Genomic DNA, 21,113 nt, shown 5'->3' on the forward strand with positions numbered 1-21,113 from the left:
CAACTGAGCCTGCCTGAGCCCTGCTGCCCTGGGTGGGGAGGCCCCCCAAGTGCTGAAGCCCAAGGGTTTCTGCCCTGGATGGGGGAGTGGCGGCTCGGGCTACAGACTTGCTGGGGCCCAGGGCCAACACTAGCTTTGGCAACTCCATTAAAATGGGGTTGCAACCCACTTTGGGGTTCTGACCCACAGTTTGAGAACCCCTACACTAAAACATATGTTACTGCTTTTAAGATGCTCTTAGAACTCCAGCCCTGATCTCCAGTGCTTGTCTGGCCCTTTCATGTTTCTGTAATTTTTAACTTCAATGGGACTTTAACAACTGCTTAAGGGTCTTACCCTAAGCCAATTGATGTCAATGGGAGTCTGTTAGCTTCAGGAAAGGTTGGATCAAAGCTGAAGTGCTTTGCTCAATAGGGGCTTGGAGCCTTTGATTACAAACACTCATTTCACTCCTGTAAATAATAAAGTAACCAAAAACAATCAGTCCCTGGCCAAAAGTCATCTAGGTTACCACACTCGGAATGTGTGTAGGTGAGGTTATGAGTAAGCAAGTGGCAGCAAAAAAGATTATCCTAATGTTTTGGTGTTTGTGGACCATCAAGGCTGTGCACAACATCTTCTGTCACTCACACACCCACCCACCCAGTTAACTCACAATTAACTCGAGTTTAATCATAATCAGTTATTTGCCCTGTTAATAGAATACTAATTGAAATTTATAAATACTTTTGCATTTTTCTACATTTTCAAATATTGATTAATACAAAGTATGATGCTCACTTTTGATTGAAAAATACTATTTTTACGGTAGAAATATTTGTAATTCACCTCATACAAGTACTGTAGTGCAATCTCTTGTGGAAGTGCAATTTTTTGTTACCTAACTGCACTCAAAACAAAATGTAAAACTTTAGCGTCTACAAGTCCATTCAGTCCTACTTCTTGTTCAGCCAATCACTTAAACAAAAATGAGGAGTCCAGTGGCACCTTAAAGGTTAACAGATTTATTTAGGCATAAGCTTGTGTGGGTTAAAAAACCCCACTTCTTCAGATGCATGGAGTGAAGATTACAGATGCAGGCATTATAATACATGAAGAGAAGGGTCTTGTCAACACTGGTCCTCCACTTTTACAGGAAGGGAGTTACTTTACAATAATGCTTGCAACTCCCTTCCTGTATAAGTGGAGGACCAGTGTTGACAAGACCCTTCTCTTCATGTATTATAATGCCTGCATCTAATCTTCACTCCATGCATCTGAAGAAGTGGGTTTTTTTAACCCACACAAGCTTATGCCCAAATACATCTGTTAGTCTTTTTAAAAAAAAAAAAAAAAGGTGCCACTGGACTCCTTGTTGTTTTTGTGAAATCAGACTAACATGGTTAGGCCCTGATACTAAGACAAACAAGTTTGTTTACATATAGGGGAGATAATGCTGCCCATGTCTTATTTACAATGTCACCTGAAAGTGAGACCAGACATTCACATGGTACTTTTGCAGCTGATGTTGCAAGATATGTATATGCCAGATATGCTAAACATTCATGTGCCCCTTCATGCTTTGGCCACCATTCCAGATGACATGTTTGCATGCTGAAGACAGATTCTGCTTGATAACTATCCAAAGCAGTGCAGACTGATGCACATTCATTATCTGAGTCAGATGCCACCAACAGAAGGTTGATTTTCTTTTTTGGTGGTTCAGGTTCTATAGTTTCTGCATTGTAATGTTGCTCTTTTAAGACTTCTGACAGCATGTTCCACATCTCATCCCTTTCAGATTTTAGAAGGCACTTCAGATTCTTAAACCTTGGGTCAAGTGCTATAGCTATCTTTAGAAATCTCACATTGTTCTTTAAACACAAAGAAGGTACCACTTTACAGATTTGACAAAAAACCCACAACCCACACATCATCATGTGCTGGGTCATCATCCAATACTGCTATAACATGAAATGTATGCAGAATGTGGGTAAAACACTGAGCAGGAGACATAATTCTCCCCCAAGGAGTTCAGTCACAAATTTAAACAAACATTTTTAAAATGAGCATCAGTATGATCACTGTACACTTTTGATTTCAATTACACAGATACATACATTTGAAAATTTAGAAAAACCATCCAAAAATACTTATAATAAATAGAATACCAACTGAAATTTAACAAGACAATTAAAACTGCAATTAGTTTTTAACTTGACAGTCCTATTTCTTAGGGATACAGCCTCACAGAACAGTTCATGGAAATCATATTTCATTCTCATGCTGTGATTTGACAGCTTGGAAAGATTTTAAAACAAAATTGTCTCCTCACCGTTAATGTACATGTATTAGGCTGGTATGATTGCAGTAGGTATTATACAATGTACATGCAAAATCAAGGGCTCAACATCCCATTTCTTCACAGGGTATATTTATTCAAGCATATACACTTAAGTAAAATAAAGACAAAGTTTGAGCCTCTCTAACATTGTTATGCTCCTTAATGCCTAGCACAAAATTATCCCTTTTTCCTGTTGTAGAACTTGAAAAAATAAGGATTGAGTCATTTGTTGCATGCTTTATAGTTACTGACTGGACCAATTTTCCATATTTGAGAGACTGTACCATTCCATTCAAAATAATTCTATTTAAAATATCACCTTACTGAGGGGACTGCGTGGCTCCAGAGTAGCCATGGGAGGGGGAGCTTTTCGCTAACAGTTTACTGGTTCTTAATATCTAGTACAGGCCATTAGTGACTGTAGCAGCCTCCTGTACACCACATTGTGGCCAGAGGGTGCTCTGCAGCATCCTGCCCTCTTTCATCCTAGAAGCACAACCCCTTAATAACTTGAGTGTCTCTCATCCAATCACAGGCCTCCTTGGGATCTGGTTCTGTAACATAGTTACCCCCCGCCCCCAACAAAAAAACAAAAAAACCACCACCCCACAACAAACAAAACAAAAAAACCCAACCTTCCACCAAGCCTTAAGTTGGGCACAACTACTCCTCCCTGAGGTACTGTCCCTTCCTGCTGTCTAAGCAGCTGGAGAAGGTGCATAGCCTATCCCACCTTCTTTGCCTTCTCCCAAAAGAAAAACAAAAAACTTTCAGTTGAGTTTTTACCCAACTCCCCTCCTCAGGGACCACTGCAGGAGAACCTCTCTCCTTGCAGCTTCAGTCTGTGCATCACCTTCCATCTCTTATCTCACGTGGGAGCCCCTGCTCTGGCACAAGGACATTGGACCTACTTTAATCACAGGGTCCAGTGACCCAGTGACCAAAACCTTGTTTGTTTAGTGAAATGGGTTGGTTGTCCCAACAGACAAGTTTCCACATCACAAAATACCACCACCGTTTAAGGTAGTTGAATAAATTGATGGCTGAGAATGGTCATGGAATCTGACCTGCACATTTGAGCTCTCACTTGGGGTGGGGGAGGGGGAGACAAAGTATGTGCTGATCCTTCCTGCACTATACTTATTCATTAGATAAATAGAGGACATTAGAAAGGGGGAAGCATTAAACAAAAGCAAGTAAACAGGCCAGAAAGACTGAAATCAATAGCAATAAAATTAAAACTTCTTGAAGTCAGAAGGTAATTTAAGCTTAACATACCAGAGTGGCACGAGGAAGGTTACACCACCCCAATTAGATGGTTAAAATGATGAGGAAGAAGTTATCTGAGCTCAGCAGATATCCTTCAAAAATGGAAAGCCAAGTGATGAGGCCAATAGAAAGTAGTATAAACTCTGGCAGGTAGCATAAGATAGAAAAATAGGAGGGTGATGAGGAAATCTGAAGAGACATATAAAAACAAATACAAATGTTTGATATTCTTTAAAAATATGGACGTGATGAAAGAACTGTAGATCTACTGTGCTACCTAGGAGGAATTAAAGATACCAAGGACACCAAAGAAACGAAAAGTGATTTTTGTGTCATTTTCATCAAAGAAAATGCTGGGTAAAAAAAGATGAAGACTGCTCAGCTCTGACAGGGCAAAAGAGAAGGGAGCACAGCTTTTTACAGAGGAAACCCTCCCCCCCCCCCCCACGCATTCACAGTCTACTGGGATTCCTTGAGAATGTCCACAACATAGTGAATAAAGGAGAACTGAGAGAGAGAGATTTTACCTGGACTTTCAAAAAGCCCTTGAAAGAGTCTGTGACAAGAGGATATTATGGAAATCTAGGGTTAGATTTAGACTCACGTTCAGTCCATTTGAGGGAGAGGAGGAAGAAAAGGTGGCTCTAAACTACCTTTCCATCCCTTTTGATCCTGAGGGCAGCTAATGGCCAAACCAGCCACAGAGAAAGATTAGGGGAGTGGCAAGAGGGCTGCTCCAATATATGCTATCTGGCCTAGAATTGCCAGGGCACAACATGCTCCAAATCTCCTCCCCTCCCCGAATGTCTTCAGGCACCCTTCTTGGCCTGGAATGCCCACTACACTGAAGGAGTGGGGTGAGCAAATGACAAGCTCACTGGTCTCTAAAGCTGAGAATGAACTTAGCATCTTTTTATGGGATCATTCAATTTAAAAAAAAAAGATTAATTACAAGTCTTCAGTTATAACAACCTGTTTTCAACTGCTATGCTAAAGAAGTCCTCAACAGCTTGATGAAGGCAGCTTTAAGTATCTCCTTGTCCAACTGTAGCAGTGCCAAGAGGACTTAACCAGGACCAGCATCTGGCCCTATGTAGTGAAGGGATGAAAAGGAAAGTTCTACCATGGTGTACAAAATAATGACTATGAACGAATGATTGAACAGAGCAAGGGGCTAACAGTGGGATGGTCACAGTAACAGGACAGGTGCTGTCTAAAATGTTAATAGTGATTTGGAAAACAGAATAAAAATTGCAGACAGCACCAAATTATTCAGGCTGTGCAAGACTAGAAAAGACTTTGAGAAACTTCAAAGGGACCTCAAAAAGCTAGGGGAATGGGCAATACCATGGCAGATGAAACACAGTGGCAAATGTAGATCAGTGCACTGTGGAAGGAATAATTTGAGTTCACCACACTGATTATAACACAACGAAAAAAACCCCAAGAAAAAAGTAGTTGTCATTTTGAAGACCCCAGTTCAAGCCTGCAGCACCAGTCCAGGGATGGCAGAAACAGGGGACTAGCACCGCAGCCACAGAATTATTGCAGGAGGGCTAATCTATGTGTTCTGCTCTGCCCCATGCCACCTACCTCAAGCTACTGCCTTCCCATTGGCTTTCATCTCCCAAACAGCTAATCAGGTCCTGGCCAGTGGTGGGGGCAGGGCACGCCTCCATCCATGGGGAGGCACTAACTGTGCACATGGTGTGGGATGTTGGAGGTGAAAGCAGGAGCTGGAGCAGATGCTGTGATGCCCAGGGTTGGGCAGAGGTGCAGGTAGGACCTGGGGTGATCATTCACCCTCCTTTCCCTCTGCTCCATCCATTCAAGGTGCACCATTGCACCAATCAAAATGAAAAAAAAAAGTTAGTCTGTATAAAGCATGGGATGGAAAATAATAATGAAGATCTTATAGTGTCATTATGTTAACTGATGGACACTCATCTGTAATGCAGCATTTTGTTCGGATTACCCCGGGTAGTCTAATCCACTATGGCAGTGGAGCTGGGCAAAAAAAATTTCAGGGAATAGTTTATCTGCTGAAAAATGCAGTTTCAGTTGATCCAAAACTATTTGCAAATTCATGTTGAGTGCACCAAATAGCTTTGACAAAATCAAAATGTTTCAGTAAAGTTGAAACAACAACAACAACAACAACAAAAAGGGTTCATTTTGATATTACTGAAAATTTTTACTTTTGGGAGGGGGTGGAGGGAGGTGGAGTTGCATAATGGCTAGAAGAGCAGCTGTGGTTACGGCACTCACATGGGCTGTAGGAGGAAGTGTCCAGTTCATAGAATATCAGGGTTGGAAGGGACCTCAGGAGGTCATCTAGTCCAACCCCCTGCTCAAAGCAGGACCAATCCCCAATTAAATCATCCCAGCCAGGGCTTTGTCAAGCCTGACCTTAAAAACTTCTAAGGAAGGAGATTCTACCACCTCCCTAGGTAATGCATTCCAGTGTTTCACCACCCTCCTAGTGAAAAAGTTTTTCCTAATATCCAACCTAAACCTCCCCCACTGCAACTTGAGACCATTACTCCTTGTCCTGTCATCTTCTACCACTGAGAATAGTCTAGAACCATCCTCTTTGGAACCACCTCTCAGGTAGTTGAAAGCAGCTATCAAATCCCCCCTCATTCTTCTCTTCTGCAGACTAAACAATCCCAGTTCCATCAGCCTCTCCTCATAAGTCATGTGTTCCAGACCCCTAATCATTTTTGTTGCCCTTCGCTGGACTCTCTCCAATTTATCCACATCCTTCTTGTAGTGTGGGGCCCAAAACTGGACACAGTACTCCAGATGAGGCCTCACCAATGTCGAATAGAGGGGAACGATCACGTCCCTCGATCTGCTTGCTATGCCCCTACTTATACATCCCAAAATGCCATTGGCCTTCTTGGCAACAAGGGCACACTGCTGACTCATATCCAGCTTCTCGTCCACTGTAACCCCTAGGTCCTTTTCCGCAGAACTGCTGCCTAGCCATTCGGTCCCTAGTCTGTAGCTGTGCATTGGGTTCTTCCGTCCTAAGTGCAGGACCCTGCATTTATCCTTATTGAACCTCATCAGGTTTCTTTTGGCCCAATCCTCCAATTTGTCCAGGTCCCTCTGTATCCTATCTCTGCCCTCCAACGTATCTACCACTCCTCCCAGTTTAGTATCATCCGCAAATTTGCTAAGAGTGCAATCCACACCATCCTCCAGATCATTTATGAAGATATTGAACAAAACCGGCCCCAGGACCGACCCCTGGGGCACTCCACTTGACACCGGCTGCCAACTAGACATGGAGCCATTGATCACTACCCGTTGAGCCCGACAATCTAGCCAACTTTCTACCCACCTTATAGTGCATTCATCCAGCCCATACTTCTTTAACTTGCTGACAAGAATACTGTGGGTACTGAGCTTAGTTGTCACTAAGCTCAGAAGTTTCTCACTGTTAAATTATGCCAGGATGGCTAGGTTTGTCAAACAACACTTCAGCCAAAGTTATAGGATTGGACCCAATGTGCAAGTCCTTACTCACATGAGCACTAAGTATAGTGGTCAAATCTTAAATGTTCACACCAGTTTGAGCAATATTTCTTTTACGTATAATGGGGAAAACAGTAAAATTAGTACATACTTCCAGACCAGCAGAAATAGTTTGGATGTGACACTGTCTTCCTAAGGCATGCTTAGGGGTTAATTGTGTAAGTAAAGGTTGGCAGGTATGAGTCCATAAACACCAAGAGTCTGAATCACCACTGTGTTACACTGGTATACAACTAGGGCAACATCTTTCACTGGAATTCCACTAATGTAGAACTGGAATAGTGCTGCAATGAATCAGGCACTGAGGTTACTGAAACGTTAAGGAAACTCCATTATGCATTAATGCTACTTATTGCATCACTGAAATCCTCAGCACCAAAGCAGTCAGTTTTACATAAAAATGGCAAGGTGCAAATGTTTTCTGACTTCAGTTCCCAAATGACATGGACTGAAGTATTTTTAGAAGAGGAGAACAAAACTCCCAAGGGGGGGGGGGGAAATCTATTTAATATACACTCACAGCCTTCTTGGCCTCTCCTTGTGAGTGTTTAGTTGGATTCTATATGGTCACTTGAATACCTGACATGAAAGTAGGTCTCTGCAGGTATAATACGGATAGAAGCAGCATGTACACAATTATATCTGTACACGATTCCTAGAAAGACAATTATGTTGATGTAAGGCCTTGGTTACTCTTGCAGACAATTGCATTAAAGGCATTTAGTCTTTTGAAATAACGTCTCTAGGGAAGTAGGATGCTGGTTAATTCACCCAAAGGAGCAGAACCTGACATTTTCAGCAGAATATTTGGCAACATTTTGCAGAGTTTCCTGCTGAGACATTAAATGTTTCTGCTGCTGTGTGTGTTATATAGCGAAGTATGTGGGAGGATTTTGCACCAAGGCCAGTACACATGGTGAATAGGTCTACCTTTTCCAGTGAGTCCTTGAATATTAAGTTTACTTGTGAAGCAGAAGGAACAGCTTGAACTATTTAAAATCCATTATATTTTTCCACACTGTCAAGATACCTGGGAGCTTTTACTTAAAGTGTGTTCAGCTTTCTGTATTTAAATACAATATATTTTAGATTGAAATGTGTCAAAGAAAATAACCAGGGTCTCAAATCAGCAAAGTACTTAAATACGTGCATAAATTTTGGTACATTAGCAATTCCATTGCATAATGTTAAGCCCATGCTCAAATATGAAAAATAGGCACCAGTTCAGCAAGGTAACAATTGATTAAGTGATGTTTGTCTTCCAAGAAAATGGGCTAAGCATAACATCTGGGGACACTGTTATAGAAGGAGTGACCAATACTGTCAAACTGTAGTCTTTTAATCTTTGGGAACTCTGAATTTGTTAAAACATAGTGGCTGCCATGTAGAGCTTATTTCTCTGTTCTAATTCTTTTGAATGACCATTTCACAATCCTAAAGACATGCAGGGCTGGTCTTACCATGAGGCGAACTGAGGTGGCCATCTCAGGTGCTAGACTGTGGGGGGAGGAGAGGGTGCCACTAGGACCCTGAGTGTAGAAAAGTGTGTCTGCTGCTGGTGCATATGTATTCTCTCTGCTCCAGCTGCACAGAGATGGTGGAGTGCTGTGCTGGAGGAAGGAGGGTACAAGAGACATAACAGGCAGGCAGGCGAAAAAGTGAGAGGGAATAACAGAAAGCAGCAGGAGCTGCAGGGAGAGAGAGGAGGATGAGCCTCTTATGTACCTCTCTAGCACCCCCAGGAGCCTGGACTGATTAACACCAGCTTCTCAGGGAGCTTCCTGTTTCCTGCTGCTTCCCTGAACCCACTTGAGGAGAACAGGCAGTCAACTGAAGTAGCAGGACCCAGTTAGGCCCTTAAGACGCCGATATCTTCCCTCACTCAGGCCCTTCTACCAGCCTGCTTATTTGTCCCCTTCAATTGAGTGTTGAGAGCCACTATAGACGTCACAGAACAGAACAGCAGTCATGAGTGAAAGAAGAAAACACCTCTCTAGGGCAGCATTCAGAAAAAGAAAGCAAAGGAAATTTTATTTAAGTAGGAAGGAGCTCTTCTGAGATACATAGACACAAACGTTCATGGTGAGCCTTCCAGCCTCAGTGAGGATGTGAGTGCTGAGGAGATGCCTGATCTTCCAGTTAGTCAGAGTGCAGGTGACCTGGTAGCTACTGCAGCATCCATATCTCATCTCAAATGGATGTAACCATGCACTTTTCTGAAGAAAAGTGTAGGTCAGAGAAGAGTGTGGTGGAGGTGAAAGAAACAGTTTTGTTTCCTGAATTCTAGATGATCCAGGACTGTGGACCCACTTCAGCAGTAGCTTGAGGGACTTCCTTGTACTGCATGGACCACAGCAAGTGAAAAAACTTCATGTTCCCCAAAGACAATGAAAATAGAAGTTGCCATCCAACACATTACTGGTGTGAAATCCCCAATGGTGACAAAGTGGAGAGGCCATGGCTTATGTACTCAAAAAACCAGAATGCTGCATACTGTTTTTGTTTTGCAAACTCCTCCTGTCTAATGTTCCAGCCACATTGGGTTCTACATGAACAAAGGATTGGAAAAGTCTGGCTAGACATCTGGCATGCCATGAGAAGGCTGCAGATCACCAGAGAGTATTCCACAGGTGGAAAGTGCTTGAGATGAGACTAAGGTTAAAGGCCACCATAGATGATCAGCATCAAGAGAAGATTGTATCAGAGTCTCTTTACTGGCAAAATGTTCTGAAAAGGCTCATTGCCATTGTGAGAATGCTTGCTACCCAAAACCTAGCACTGCATGGCACTTCAGATCAGCTATGTGCGCCAAACAATGGAAACGTCCTTAAAATTGTGGAGCTGATGGCGGAGTTTGATGCTGTACTCCAGGAGCATCTAAGATGAGAGTCACCACCCAAGAAATGCACACACACCACTACTTTGGAAAAACAATTCAAAATGAGATCATATAGTTACTGGCAACAAAAAAGTCAAAACAGAAGATTGTGGCAGATCTGAAGTCAGCAAGATATTACTCTGTTATTCTGGACTGCACACCTGAAATCAGCCATATGGAACAAATGACTTTAAGGGTGTGTTTTGTAATGGAACCTAGTGAAAGTGTCCCTGCAATGGTGACTGTCAGAGAGCCTTTTCTAGACTTTGACATTGATGATGCTACAGGAGCTGGTATGACAAATGTGCTTCTGAAAAAGCTGGAAGATATGGGAATTGCGATAGCTGACATGAGAGGTTGGGACCACGATAATGGTGCCAACATGAGAGGAAAGAACAGAGGAGTGCAGACACAGATCCGAGAGTTAAACCCTTGAGTTTCTTTTGTCCCATGCAGTTCTTATTCATTGAACTTGGTGGTCAGTGATGCAGCATCAGCTTCTAGTGAGGCTGCTGAATTTTTTTTAAATGTGATTCAAAGCATCTATGTATTTATCTCTGCATCAACTCAATGGCAAATTTTGAAGCAACAGCTGGGAACATCCTCTCTGACACTGAAATCCCTGAGTGCCACATGATGGGAAAGTCAAGTGGAGGTGATAAAGTCTCTCAAACACCAAATTGGGAAGATAGATGATGCCATAGTTGCCATTATGGAGGATAATGCTATGACAGGAACTGTTCATGGGAGAACAGTGGCAGAGGGAAATGGAATCACCAGAAACATACATAACTTCAAATTTCTGTGTGGCTTAGTTGTGGCATGACATACTGTTTGAAATAAATGTTGTGCTAAGCAAGAGACTCCAAGGTGTTAACCTTGATATCTGGAGCAATGGAACTGGACAAAGCAGAGTCATACCTACAGTCTGAGCGGTCAGATGAGGGATATCAAAATGTTCTAAAAAGTGCACAGAAGTTGGCAGAGGAACTTCACACTGAAACTATTTTCCCATCCACTCAAGAATACAAGAGTAACCGAAGATGACATTTTGATTACGAGGCATGGGATAATCCCATAAGAGACCCCAAACAATTCAAAGATGAATTCTTTAACCAGGTGCTAGATAGTGCAATACAATCAGTTGAAGAACATTTCATGCAGCTCAAGAAACACAGCAGTATATTTGGGATGTTGTATGATATTCCAAAATATCTCACTATACCTGAAGACCTACACCAGCAATGCAGGGCACTAGAGACAGTGTTGACACAGGATGACATATGCGATATTGATGCGAGTGATTTAGGTGATAACTGAAAGCCCTCTCAAGATACATTTCAGCAGGATCAACTCCAAAGGCTGTTCTGGAATATATGTGCACATATAAGATGACCACCCTCTTTCCAAAGGCTTTTGTTGCTCAGCACATACTTCTAACACTTCCTGTAACAGTTGCTAGTGGAGAATGCAGCTTCTCCAAGCTGAAGTTTATTAAAAACACATCTACGCTCCACAATGACACAGGAGAGGCTGGTCGGCCTTGCAACCATCTAAACAGATCATGAGCTGGCCCACACTATGTGCCTTCAGGAAGCAGTTCACATCTTTGCAACCAAGAAGGCACTTTGATTATTCAAACAGATAAAAATGCCAGTGTTTACTTTGCAGACAAGAAAAGTTACATTTGCTGTTCAGGCATTTGAAAGTTAAGTGTTACTTAAAACATTTAAAACAAGGCATTTTAAGTTGTTAGTTCTCCTTTATTGAGGTAGGTAGAAGAGCAGTACCATGAGAGGAGTAGAACAGGAAGAAGGCAGAACGGAGACCTTTTAAAGTTTTTGCCCAAGCGAGGGGGCATCATTTGAGCTCCCCACCTCAGGTGCCAAAAATGTTGTGGGCTAGCCCTGAAGACATGTGACCCTATTGTCAAAAGTGAGACACTTTGGAGACATTACACATTGTGTGAGAAGGGATTCCTTAGGGGTGTCAGACACAGAACTTTTGACAAGGCCAGACAATTTTCTAACATAAGTAAAAGCATGGGTGTCAGATGCACATTAAAACAAAACACCAGAGCTGAGATAATACTGGTTGTGGGTTACAATAAAGATAAACACCCCCTTCACCAGCCAGTCATCTAGAGAGGTGATCACCTGGAATCCTGAACTTTTCCAGAGCTGCGGTTACCACTGTCAGAATCTTGATGAAAATGCAAGAGGCCCACACCTGAACAAAGGGAGAAGTACTGGTATAATACTATGGCCTAAGAGTGACCCTCAGAAACTGTTTGTGTGACTGGAGACAAACAGTGGAAAGCTTCTGTCTGAGTCCAGACACTCCCAGAGGTTGATGGTGGCCAACATGTATTTAAGAGAGTCCATTTTGGATTTCTTGTAGTGTACAAATGGTTTCTGCCACTTGAGGTCAACATTCAAGCTCAGGACCCTTGGTCTTTTGTGATGTAAGTAGAATAAATGCCTCTTCCTTTTTTGTGCAGAGGGAAAAGGCAAGACACTTGGCTGATTCTGAAGTGAGTGCATGAGTCAGCAACAGATTTTTGGCAGGACAGGTGGAGAAAGTGGAAGGGATACAAAGTAGATGTTAGTATTAGTTTGAATGACTTGGTTCAGCCCTGGGGAAATAAATAGTCTGGCAGAGACTTTTGCATTTACACTGCACGCTGAAAAGTACCCAATTGCTGTTTTCATGTTGTGACATGTTTGGAACTATTGATAGTTTTCTTTGTAAGTCAAATTGCACATTTTACATCTAAGATCCTCTAGCACTGAGCACCTCTGATACAATGGCAGATTTAAAATGACTAAAATTACCTAGTTTCTCTTTCTGCACTCATATACCTCCCTTTATACTTCATTTTCCCAACAGGAGCTGCTCTCGTGGGCATTGTGCCCCTGAAGTCAATGGATACTGGCCCTTGATGATGGGCAATCACTCGTTACTGAGCATGATCATTTTCCGTGGGTGTTATGGGTCCTCAGGTCGCTAATAAGGCCAATCCTTGAACCACAGGTTCTATTGCAATGTGGGCAGATGTTTTCAGGCTCAGCAGGAGGCTGTTGACCATAACTGGAAACCAGTCTCTCCTTCCTCCTCTTGAGCTTGTCGGCGAACAAGTTCAAAATGCAGGGGACCATCATGTAGGACTTCACTCCATTTTAAGTGATCTTGGACAAGTGTCGATGTCAATATTACACTTTAGGTTGTCCTTCAGCAAGTGCTTATAACGCTTCCGTTGTTCATGTTATGGTGCCGTTCTTTCAGCTGAGAGAAAAGGACCTGTTTTGGGAGGCGATGGTCTGGCATCTGGTCAACATCATGACTAGTCCAGCAGAACTGCTGACAGATGATCATCCTCAATACTGGTAGTCTTTGCCTCTTCCAGAACACTAATATTGGTGCACCTGTCTTCCCATTTGATCTTCAGAATCTTACGAAGGCAGCATTGATGGTGTCTCGAGGACTTTCAAGTGGCATCTATAGGTTGTCCAAGTTTTGGACCCATACAACAGTGTTGGGAGAATAACGGCTTGATAAACAAGAAGCTTGGTGTCTGTTCGAATGTTGTGATCTTCAAAAACCCTGTGCTGTAAACAAGAAAAAAAAAAGTTACACTGGGACAGCTCAGGCAATATTGAAATTTTGCATCAATATTTGCCTTGGATGAAATAACTTCCAAGGTAGAGGAAATGATCAACATTCTCCAGTGCCACGCCATTGATTTTGATAGATGGGGAATGTAATACCTCATTTAGAGAGGGCTGACAATATCAAGACTAAAATGCTCTAAGAATGAAACCAAGACAAGCGTAAGCATCGGCAAACACATTCAAGATAGTTTGAAGATCTTTCTCAGAGTGGACAAAGATTGCATTATCAGCATACTGAAGTGCCACAATAGATGTTGTGGAGATCTTACTCTTGGCTTTCAGCCTGCTAAGCCTGAACAGCTTTCCATCCATTCTGTAGCAATTAGGTAAAAAATGACGGCAATAAAAACTACAAACATGGTTGGAGCAATGATACAGCCCTGTTTGACTCCTGTTTGTATTTTGAAAGGTTCACTCTGGAAGCCAGTGCTGCTCAGAACAGTTGCTTTCATGAAGCAATTTTAGGACATTGATGTATTTATCAGGTCATCCAATCTTAGAAAGTACAGTCCAGAAGGAACAGCGATTCACTGAATCAAAGGCTTTAGTTAGATCAATAAAAGCCATGTACCGTGGTCGGTTTTGCTCTGGACACTTTTCTTGCAGCTGCCATGCTGTGAAGATCACATCCACAATTGCACGACATGGTCGGAAACCACTGTGTGACTCCAATAAATTTTTTTCTGATAGGGGCAGAGTCAGGTTTGAAGGATCTGTGCCAGAACTTTGCCTGCAATGGCTAGGAGGGAGATACCATGGTAATTCCCACAGTCCGCTTTATTCCCTTTCCTGAAGAGGGTGACAATCAGGGCATTCCTCATTTCACTGGGTATCTCCTCCTTTATCCAGATTTTAAGGATAAGCAAGTAAAGCTGCCAAATTAGCTCTGGTCTGCTGTCTTTAAAGATTTCACCTGCTGCCTTTTGTTCTTTATCTGCTTGGTGGCATTGTGTACCTCATCCAAATTGGGAGGGTCTCCAAGCTCATCCCTAAATGATCATTGAGGGATTTGCTCAAAGACTTCATTTGCAACCATAGAATTACTGGCCCTACTTTGTGTCTGGAAGATATATACACCCTTTTGTAACCTGGATCCTGGTCATGTGACCAGGATAAGGAAATGGAGATCAGTCCTTTATCAGCACCCTGGTGTATCCTACTCTTGTAATAATGCTTCTGTCTTCTAGTCTTGTTATTTGGAATTTCTCATGGTACTTTGTATTTATCAGAAGTCAGGGCTTAAACTACCTGCCAATGGCAAGTCTCATTACTCCCAATTATTGTAACAGTAAACTTTTATTTTAAGCCTATTGTAAGTAAATCAAAACCAGCTCCTAACTTGCTATGAGCATTGTACCTAAAGCCTAAGGATTGCTGGTGAATCTTGCCCATATGCTCAGGGTTTAGCTGATCGCCATATTTGGCGTCGGGAAGGAATTTTCCTCCAGGGCAGATTGGAAGAGGCCCTGGAGGTATTTCGCCTTCCTCTGTAGCATGGGGCACGGGTCACTTGCTGGAGGATTCTCTGCTTCTTGAAGTCTTTAAACCACGATTTGAGGACTTCAATAGCTCAGACACAGGTGAGAGGTTTTTTGCAGGAGTGGTGGGTGAAATTCTGTGGCCAGCGTTGTGCAGGAGGTCAGACTAGATGATCATAATGGTCCCTTCTGACCTTAATATCTATGAAAAATCTATGAGAGTGGCAAAGAAAGAAAGTAATTTGAGGAGAATTGCTGTTAGATGAGAGAATTCAGGATTGAATTCTGTGGTCATCCTTTTGGCAGTCAGTAGCCTGTATGAAGACAAGACAGTTAGATTCCTGAACTTAGTACAGCTACCTAAGCTAGATGCAAAGGTTTCTTCCTTTGAAGAAATAAAACTTTTGGGAATGGTCTGAGACAGAATACATCTTTTAATTCTCTGGGTGAAAAACTCTGGGTGAGGCATCAGACCCCAGTAAAGGAATACATACAAGAGACAAATGGCTTACAATATTTTGTTCTTATGATTTCAACTAGTCTTGATATTCCCCCCCCCCCCCCCCGGATCCTCCTTTCTAGTTCAGACATCCCTTTCCACCATCTAAATTCTTCTACTTAAAATGCTACAGATGGCCACCAGGAGGCAGATGTGTTTTGTTAATCAACTATTAGTTTCCAGATTTATTACTGATTTAACAACATTTAAACAAACAACTTTCAAAATCTTCAGATTTGTTTAGGTCAGCACTGCAGGAGAGCTTTTCGCCTATGACCATTTGTTCTTCTTGTCCTTGCCCCCTTATTTTCTTTAAATTTAAGTTTAATTTTAGGGTGGGGGAAATTTTCTAAAAAAAAAATAAAATTATTAGCACAGGGAGGTTTTATTTTAAATGTGCTTCCTGTTATTGTTACAAGTAGCTTGTTCTTCTACTTGCTCCCAGAGTGAAGTTATAATACTCTGGAAGAATCTTAGAAATTACAGATAGAAAGACCTAAATTATTTGGTGCATCCCTTGCCCTGACAACATGCATTGTTCCCTGAAGTACATTTTATAAAGGGATTGAGGACATCAGTTTGTTGCTAGACAAGTGATGAACATAATGTGAAGTTACAAAGACTACATTTTGACTTCATTTCAGGATTAGATATAGGGTTGTGAAATAAAAAAGCTCACTGAAATATAAAAGGCAGTTACATATAAGATACGTTATCAGTAAAATGAGTAAGCAGCACTATAAACAGTTACATAGATTTGTAAGCATCTAGGCAGGTGGGTGTCTCCTTCACTGTCAGTCTCTGAGGGAGGCCACACCTCTTTTCTGACACACTCCCAAAACAGTCTAAGTAAAGGGGGTGGGGGAGTTAGCAGGGCAGAGCCACAAATAGTTCAGGGGCCCAGGCCCTCAACCAGGGCAGGGCACCAAACAAAGAATCAGCAGGGGTTGAGCACACTACAAACTATCCACAGTCCTAGCTCAGACAGTAGACTAGGCCAGGCCTCCTGGCCTGAGGTGGGGTGGTGGGGACACACAGGTCCACCTGACTCCACATCCCAGCCCAGGGCCCTAACAGAGCCAGAGCAGTTTGCCACTGGGTCAGTAGGGATCCAGCCACAACACACTGACTTAGAGTCAGCCAGCACCATAGCCAGACAGTAATCAGCTGTCCCTGGGCCACTTCCTCCCCTCCCTTCAGGGTGTACCTGAACCCCCAAGGTCATCCTCCATCTCCCCAGGGTACACTGCCAGTGGCATTCCCAGCAGGTCCTCAGCATCAGTGACATCTAGCAGTCCTGGTACCTGGGATGTGTCCTTGAGACAACAGAAATCTTCCACCAGTTCCAGCAGCAGACTAGAAGCATCTGCCTCCCTCAGAAGCTTCCACTCAAATGAGCTGCAGGGCCCTCCTTTTATACTTCCTGTTCCTTTCCCGCCCTTTTGCTTCTGGCATAGTGGCCTAGGTCTTCCTGGTTCTAACCATGAGGGGGCGTCTGGCTCTCCCTTGCTGTCAGTCTCTGAGGGAGGCCATACCCCTTTGCTACAAAATTAAATATAACATTATGATGGGATTATCTGTTAGAAGTATAAATATTTATATTGTGGTAGCATCAAAAGGCCACAACTAGGATTGGGGCCCCATTTGGCTGTGCAATGTACAAACACAGAAGACCCAGTCGCTGTTTGGGAGGATTTACAATCTAAAATCTAAATATAACATCTGTACAAGTTCTTTGGTGGCCTATTGGAAAGCACTAACAACTAAGATATATCCCCCCTAAAGACTAGATTTAAAGCAATGTCGGGCATGTTGATATAAGATATCACTTGTGCACTGAGTACCCTCTCTTATAATAGATATTTGTATTTAATACCATTTGGACTTTATAGGGTCACTAAGTTACAGATCAGTGTTAATGACCAGACAAGCCCTTCTCAGATGGGGCCTTCTCAGCCAGCTGAGCAAATGTTGCCTGTGCACTAGAAATGACAGTTCAAAATTGCTTCTGTTTTTGTAGGTTTGTAGTTTCTGCTCAGTTCTACAGGTGGTATATGTTAATGAAGCCGGTGTAAAGTGTATGAGTACACTTGCAGTGTTAACTTACATATCCCAAAGGAAGTGTTACCACAGATAAAAAGCTGGGAATTTGAGGAAATGGTATAGATAAGAGGGTAGACTGCAGAAATGTGATTAAATTTATTTTATGAGGCAAAGGGTGATATCCTGGTGGTACTAATAGGAAACATGAGGGATGGTGAAAGTGACATATAGACTCCAAGGCAGGTAGATATGGCTACAGTTTTGTCTGCATGCTAGTTATTTTAACTTCAAAGTAACAATTAAAAAAACCCTCATGAATCTTCATTGGGGCAAAGGAACATTTTTGCTAACATATACAAACTGATATTTGTGCTAGTTTCTATCTTTAGAGGGACCACTGGTATCCAAGCAGCAGTATCCTGCTAATGACACAGATTAAGAATAAATATAAAATTAAATGATAGCTCATGTTTCCAAAAAGAACTTCCTTAAAATGTGTATTTCTAGAAATTATATCATCATTAGACAAAAATATCATTTTCCTGTTTGCCTAGGCAGGAACCCTAATCCCTCAGCTCACACAAGAACCACTGATCCATGTGTGTGTGAGCTCCAGGCCGGATGACTGCAATGGGAGTCAATTCAGATGCTAAAGAAACTCTAACTGATGCACAGTGGAGCAAGCCCTGGCTAACACACACAGGCTGCCCAGAGTACATCCATCTGATAGCCCCACTGCCTATCACCTGCATAACAAATAGGTTAAAATCCTGATACTCATTTGCAAAGTGGGCAGGGCAGGGCAGGGCGTAATGTCACTGAGACTGCCTCTCCCTCCTTAACCAAACTGATGTAACAATATTGCAGTCTGAATTAATGATGACTAGAGCCCTGCACGGATACAAAATTTGTAGCCACATCCGATTCGCAAACATGGTCCGTGGACATCTGCAGATATAAAGCACGTATCTGTAGTCTTGGAGGGCTCCACCACTCTCCCTCTATTTATTGTTGGATTGGCCTCTCATCTCTTTGTAAATAAAACCTGTGGCATTGCAGGCCCTTCCATGGTCAGAAGCTTTTCTTCTCATGTGGAAGTAGCAGCATTTCTTCGCATATCTCAGTGTGGATCCAGTTTAAGGAACAGAAGTGAGACTGCTTTGACAAGAAAGAATTAGTTATTAACTACAGAGAAATGTTACATCACCAAGGAAGGATACTAAAACATTTTGAATGGTGGTGTTCTGTTGTTGTAAATACCCATTGGGTTCAGAGATGGGGATGGCAGCTCTTCACATATACATTTGACAACTTTGTATCAGAGTATGGTGTCTGAACTATTATATTCCTTTTTTTTAAAACAAACACCAAATAAGTTCTCAGTGCCATTAGGGACTGAATACACATACTGCAACGGAGAGCTATTTAAAAAAAAAATCTGAATTAAAACATCACGAATCATGAACATAGTGATGTAAGTTTTTCCAAACATTTGAGATCCCCTGCTGTGTTGAAGCATAACATGTTATCCAAAAAGTCTTGGGGTGGCAGGGAGAGAGAGAGAGACGTGTGTGTGTGTGTGTAATCAAAGACTAAGTAGCCTTTCCTTTTCCCCACCCCATCTTTCCACCATGTGCATACAACATACTGCAAAAGGACCAAGTGTTGCTGCTTCCAAAAGATGCTGGTGCCACCACAGCAGCTGTACTATTTTCAACCTTTATGTTTAATTATTTGCTTTATATATAATAGTTAATTTAGAGATATTTAGATTCCTGTTCAAACAGCTGTTGAAATTCAAAGTTGTTGTGAGATCCCGTGAAAGATAGTCACGTACAACAGCTATTAATGCACTACCCCATAGCTCTGTTTCTGTTTGAATAGTGTGATTTACGTGACCCTCAATATGTACAGCAAAATAGTTGTAGCAATTAGCATGAATAAACATAAGTGGAATATGTATTACATACTTTCACCACCTGTCTTCATTTTAATTTTTCATTTTTTTATTTAGAATCAACTGACCAAAGGTCTGTTGTTGTTGTTTTTTAAATTGAGGATGAAGGCAAACAGGATTGTGTTTGGTATTTAGTCGGCAAGCATGCAGGAATTGAAGAAAAGTTTCCAGCTACAATTCTAATTTACAGCATATTCTTGTTTGATCTAATTAAAACCTGAGGATTTAAGAGTATCTAGCCTCAGTGTCTCATTCTTCTTTGCGATGCATCATGCTCCCACTGTTGCAGTAAGGCTTTTCTCATGGAGCACATCACAATTATGGTTAAAAAACCTATAGCTAGTCTTAGGTCCATATACCAGCTAAATCATGAAAGGTGTCCCCTCACCCCAACATTGCCACATCCCTGTCACAGTTCAGGGCAACTGCATCTGTATGTCCCCTCAGAGGTTCAGCAAGGGCACCCACTCTCAGCTTGCAGCTCCACACCTGTTGCCTTTCTGGGTGGAGACCTGTTTCTCTCCCTCCTGACCAGCAAAGACAGTCTGTCTGCTTGCTTTCCCCTCTGAGATCGATAGAGTGATTTTCACCAGTTGTAAGTTACTTCCTATGCAAGTTCCTACTTTATTCTTAAGGTAAAAATCACTACAGAGAAAACATTTTAAAACAATCAAATGCTAATAAGCTTAGTGGATATTACATCACTCTAAGGGTTTCTTTATGGTTACAAGTTTGTCAGAGCTTCAGCTCAGAACAAGCATCCAGTCTTAAGGGGGATGCTGTGATAATTGGCCTACAAATTCACTCTCATTGTGAGCTCAGAAGTAAAAAGTATATGAAAGTTCATAAAATGTCACAATAACCTATAACAAGTCTTGAGAAAAGCTAGGTAAGGGAGACAGATTGAACGAGTCTAAACAAAAAGTCCTGCTGATATATTTAAGGACTGTGTTGAAATGATGGTTGGTAAAAACAGAAGATGTGGACCAGAAATTAATGAACCAAATAAATGTATATTAGGCCTAACTGGTGGACAAATAATGACATGAGCTATTCCACCATCACTCCCTTTTTGGGTCCTTAAAGAGACTTTGGTGGAAAAGATGGAAGAGAACCGAGGCTACTGAAGCAAAATGCCACTCTCCCATCTCATGTGACCCTAAGTCTTCGTCATTCTAATTCTGAGATGAGTTCGAACCAGACCATGCCAAAGAGAGGGACTCAGATAACTTTGCCAGTTCCACTGGCTCCAGTTGAATCCCAAACACCATCTCGGATTAAACAGGAGCGGACTTTAACAGCAGCAGCAACAACTCCAGCTCATCTCAACTTCTTCTTTTCCCCTGAGAGTTGTTACCATCTTTGATACCAACTAAGAGATGGTCAAAACTAAAGGACATGAGAACTGTTAAAATTAAAGCCTTTCAAATACAGAAAAGATGGAACACTTAG

This window comes from Natator depressus, chromosome 2 (genome assembly GCF_965152275.1).
Source record: "Natator depressus isolate rNatDep1 chromosome 2, rNatDep2.hap1, whole genome shotgun sequence".
Classification (NCBI taxonomy): Eukaryota; Metazoa; Chordata; order Testudines; family Cheloniidae; genus Natator; species Natator depressus.